Genomic DNA, 6,000 nt, shown 5'->3' on the forward strand with positions numbered 1-6,000 from the left:
AATACATATGTACACCCTCAAAAGATTACTTTCTAGAAGGCAAATCAAGGTACTATTTAGCCTATTTTCAAGTAAAAGCCAGAAAATTATTTTAATCCATTTTAGCAGTGGTTTTATTCAAATATTGTATATGGCAATAAAATAAATTTTGTCTATGAGTATCTTTAGGCTCAAAACAGTTTTTTTCCCCCACATTTGTGATTGATTCCCACATTCCTCAATTGCTGTCAGCAGATTATTATATGTATATTTTATTTCATGTCATTTCTTCTATTTTTATTTATTTTATTTTAGTTTGTATCATTTCTTCTTAAATGTTCTATAATTCAGACTTAACTTTTATTTCCCAATTGGGCACAATTAATGATATTTTACTACAAATACTGAAGTGTGAAAGTGAATGATAATTAAGAGCTTTACAATACAGAAAGGTGAACTGAGAATTCCTGTGTTGAAATTATGAGAGAAGAAAATACTAACATTGCATATGGTGAGAAAAAAAGAAATTGACTGGGAAAGAGAAACAAAATAGAATGAACAGAATGTGCAATTTTATACACAGCTGAATATAAAACACAACACTAGAAACTTAAGAAATGTCAAATTCCTTCTTTGGTGATAATTCAATGTCTCTTCTTATTTTAATGTTTTCCCCCCAACAAAATTTGATTTCACCTATAAGCACCTATAGCATCTTAATTTTTATTTAAATCTTCTTAGAAGATAATATTCTAACACTAATACATCCAATAGCTTAAAAAATCTTAGCTGATTATGGCTTCTATGAACATTTTATAGCATACTCTTTACTATATTATATGTTTTGCTACTATATTTAAAATAAATTCCTTAAGGGCAAAAAATCTGTGTTATTCATCTATTGTTCATGAATAATGCCTAACACAGTGTCTTGAGCACAGTAGGAACTAAATAAATGTTTGTTGAATGGATGGGTAGACCAGATTTTTTAGGGCATTTGATATCTCAAGCTGTTTTAAGTATGTGTCACAGAATTGTCTTCTTTCTGCCTCTGGGCACTTACAATGTACCTTGCTGCACTACTTTGGAGCATTTTTTTTTTATTACTTGTACTCTCCCAGGCCCAAGGAAAAGAGGAGATATAAGATAAGAATGGGGAAATTTTTAAGGAGGTGTGAAGGTTTTCTTTTGAGATTCTTTAGACTATTAAAATATGTGATAATCGATATGACTTTAAAGAAATAACAGAAAGTTATTTCTTCTAATAACTGATGCCTATGCCTCTAGCCCCTCTGGACAGACATGACAAAGCAATGTTAGTACCAAGTTCCATGAACTGAAATTAATTAATACATATTTATTGAGCTCCTAGATTTCAGTAGGAGATAAGTATAACATGGTAATAGAGAAAAGGGGATTTCTGTCCAATTTAAAAAACAAATACTCAAACATGCCATCTTAGGACAGTGTGATCAAAAATTAACAAAATCCTGGGCTTCCCTGGTGGCGCAGTGGTTGAGAGTCCGCCTGCCGATGCAGGGGACACGGGTTCGTGCCCCAGTCCGGGAGGATCCCACATGCCGCGGAGCAGCTGGGCCCGTGAGCCATAGCCGCTGAGCCTGCGCGTCCGGAGCCTGTGCTCCGCAACGGGAGAGGCCACAACAGTGAGAGGCCTGCGTACCGCAAAAAAATAAAAGAAAACAAACAAACAAAAATTAACAAAATCCAGTGGAAACACATCTTGATCACCAAAACAACCCTGTGGTCTGGTGTGGTGACTATGTCAAGTAAACATATATTAATTAGTATATTTTCATCAATTAAAAGGATATAATAGAAAAAAATGGTTAAATCAGAAGGGCAATTAGAATCTCTATATGTTGCCAAGTGAAGCAATTAATTGTATAAAAAGACTTTTCTCATACATATACTGCAATGAAACTGTTTTTTATCTTTCAGTATGCTTTGAAATTTTTTGCTGAAAGGTGAACGTAATGTTACGGGTAAAAGGAATTGGGATAAATAGGCCTTTAATAATGTAGTGGCAAGTTGTGGAAAAGGGGAAGCATTATGTAGCCTATGAGTATGTCTCAGTTTTTGGTTAACCTGCTTCTGTGGACCATGAACTTCACCAGTGCTTCTCATGTTTTGTTTTGTTTTGTTTTCCTCCGCTTAGGTGGGACAGGGTGGATGAAGGGGCTGGAGTTGTGTACTTCCATTCTTTCAAGTAGATTAGGCTCCAACCTCCTGCTGGAAGCTCAAGGGGATTTTTCTCTGATAATCACTAGGAGGGCCTGGTAGACCTCCAGAAGGTCAAACTTTCAAAAGTGTTGGGACCCTCCTATGACAACCTCCTAGAATTTTGACTTTCAGAATTGTCCACATTGCACTTCCAGCAATTCATCAATTACAGCCTCCTACTCGATCATTGGTTCCCACAGAGGTTCTACTTGTGAGTTTCTGCTCTGATAAATTATGATTCTCTACATCCACCTGTCTCTCCAATTTTGGCATCAGCAGTTTACCTTGTGACCACTTCTCTGACAGTTCTAAGAAGGATTGTTGGTTTTTCAGTTTGTTCAACTTGTTGCTTTTGTTTGGGACAGAGGAGCAACTTCTAAGTTCCTTATACCTGTACTGGAAACCAAAGGTCCAATTTGGTTTCTCTCTCTCTTTCTCTCTCTCTCTCTCACACACAGTAGAGGCTTTCTCTTTCACAGTAGAGGCTTTCTGCAGTTTCCTGGTCACCTTGTAAGTAGGGATTTAAAAGATTGATCAAGAACTCTCAGCATATGACTGGGGGCTTGCCAGCTATGAAACTTATTGCAGGATGAAACCTCTGATAGCAAATTCTTTGTACTTTCACATCAAACTGATTCACATTTAATTTCTGATTTGAAAAGATCTGACTGCCCGAATACTGAGTGTCAAATATTGAAAAAGATCCTGGTTTTCAGCAGAAACTATGTATTCTGTTACTTAATCACCAGCGCCACTAAGGTTTTCTTTGTGATAACCTTGTCCCCAAGTATACCTGTTGTTTCCCAGGCTCTCACTCTGTTAACCTCTCCAGAAAATGAACTGATTTCCCTCTAGAAGAGGCTGTTACTAGGCTCTGTAGTGTTAAGAAGCTCTAGCTATCCCACTGCCTCTTAAACAACTTACAACTGCTCTTCCTTATTGTAGCCATCTCTTTCGCCCCAACTCCCAGCAGTATCTGATCCTCCAATTCCTGAGGCTATGAGGAATTCCATAATGAAAGAATGATTCACAGTTTGTACCACTAGTGATTAAGAATTTGGACTTCTCAGGTCTGACAATTCAGGTCTGTTAATTCACTTACCACCATTCCATCTGCATTCTAGCTTCCAAATGTGTTGCTCTTATCTGCCTTCTAGTTCTCTCCATCACTGGAGTTTCATGCCCTTAAAATAGTCCCCTTAACTTTTTTTTCAGGATTTTGTTATATTGTGAAAGTAGATACCAGCATACAATCCATCATTTTACCTGAAACTCTCCACATTGCTCTTACTAATATAGAATCAGATATTGGAGCAAATGTATTTATTCCACCCATGAAAAAGTGAACCACAAATTTAATTTTGCTAGGGACATTTAATCTAATTCTGCTAATAAGTCAAAATGTTAAAATTGATCAAGAAAATTAGAATTTCAAAACAAATGTTAACATCATTTTTTTCAAAAATAAGTCTACCTCTTTAAAAAGTGAAGAGGAAAATGTGTTAAAGAAAACTCATAGAAAGCACAAATTAGAAAACATCACAAAGTATTTCCTGCTTTGTATTTTTCAATATTTCTCCCTGTGTCCTCCCAGAAGAGAAATCTGGTTGTTAGACTCATCAAATCTGCCACTTAATCTCAAAGGCAAATGTAAGATGTAGCCCTAATGCTTTCTGCATTTTTGTGCCTTACGAAACCACATAGTACAATTGACTGGAATGTAATAAAAATATATTAACTGTGATATATAAAATCAACCTTGGTAGCTGTCATTCTCAGAATAATTACATCCCTTCCTAAGCAAACAATTTGAAATTTTATAATATATGATTAATTGAAACGAGATACCAATGATTATAACAGTAGCTATACTGCCACAGTTGTGAGAGGATAAAATTTATATTTAATAAACATAGCAGGACATAACAGCTTGACTGTAATAGTGTTAGTAGGTAAGACTCTTATATGTGCTGAGTGGGTATGTAAATTCATCAAACAGTAGACATGTTATTTGACAGAATATCAACAGTCTATGATATTGTGATTTTATATTAAGTAAATTTGGTAAATTTGTCAGGCCTGAAAAAGATTGTTTATCAAAGAAATATGATTCACCCAGGTCTCAGTGATTACCATTAACAATACTATATTAGAGTAGCATGTATATTACTTTATAAATTATAAGGAATTCCAAAATGCAATATTTTATTGATAGAAGTAATCTATGAGGAAAAATAATTATAATCATCCCCAATTTACAATGGAGGAAACTAATGTTTAAGGTAGTTAAAATTCTTATTCAATGTTCCATACAAAAAATGACATCTTGGTTCCTCTTACAGATTTTCATTTCCCTACTCTGCTTCATATATATGATAAAGACCCTTCCAGTTTTTTTTTTTAACTTTAAGTATTTACTACCTTGTTTCTCCTGCATTATTCCAGAAAATCACCTTAAATAAAAATAAAAAATAATATATTCTGGCTGCTACATCATTTTGATAGTAAAGGAAATGAGACACAGAGAAGTTAAGCAACTTTTTCAAAGTCACAGAGTAAATATAGGGTTAGTATCGTAACTCAAGGCACTCAGGCTCCAGTGCCCTCAAATTAAATGTAAGAATCTGCTTCCCAATTAAATAAATCTCCTTTGCAGTTAAAATAATTTTTAAAAATTGTAATAAATGAAAATATTTTATTGCTTATGCCTTCCATTGAGCACAAATATATGCAGAAATGATAGATATGAAAAATAAGAGTCAACTAAATTATAGAGAGTGATTACCAAACATGAGGCTTATATAGAAAGAGTGGTCATATGGGTGTAAGTAAAAGACCTCATGCTTAAAGCATAACTGTAGTTATCTCTTTAATATGATGTTAAAAATGAATGTGATTTTTAAAATATTTCTATACGCATGACAATAAAATATAACTAAAGTAAAACTGAAATATGTGTGGCATTAATAAGTTTAGCCTTTGGTAGCTTAAATTTACTTTTGTTTTCAAATGTATGAGAATATTTAGTATTAAATATAAATAATTTTAATATTACTTTAAAATGACATATACATTTGATACACATATTTGAAGAGGACAAAATTATTATTTTAAGCTCAAGTAAATAGATACACTTGTGAATCATGCAATTGATTATGATTTACAGTTTCTAATATAATGTCAAGTGAATATGCTTTTCCTTTCCACGTATTGACTTTCAATTAAATAGCCAGCATAAATTAAGCAGTTGCAGGTGAACAGCTGGATCTTAATTTCTTCATTTGACTTTTAAGTACACATATTTAAGATTATTTAATTAAATTTGCACTGGTGTCACAAATTGACAAACACATATACTGAGGGCTTAATGGAAATAGAATTACCTCCAATAAGAGTGAAGTTGGAAATAAGCTCCTTTTGGAGAAAAGATAAATGGATAAAGAAGATGTGGCACATATATACAATGGAATATTACTCAGCCATGAAAAGGAATGAAACTGAGTTATTTGTAGTGAGGTGGATGGACCTAAAGACTGTCATACAGAGTGAAGTGAGTCAGAAAGAGAAAAACAAATACTGTATGCTAACACATATATATGGAATCTAAAAAGAAAAAAAAAGAAAATGGTCAGAATAACCTAGGGGCAAGATGGGAATAAAGAAGCAGACCTACTAGAGAATGGACTTGAGGATACAGGGAGGGGGAAGGGTAAGCTGGGACAAAGTGAGAGAGTGGCATGGACATATATACACTACCAAATGTAAAACAGATAATTAGTG

Source organism: Physeter macrocephalus, chromosome 8 (genome assembly GCF_002837175.3).
Source record: "Physeter macrocephalus isolate SW-GA chromosome 8, ASM283717v5, whole genome shotgun sequence".
Taxonomy (NCBI): Eukaryota; Metazoa; Chordata; class Mammalia; order Artiodactyla; family Physeteridae; genus Physeter; species Physeter macrocephalus.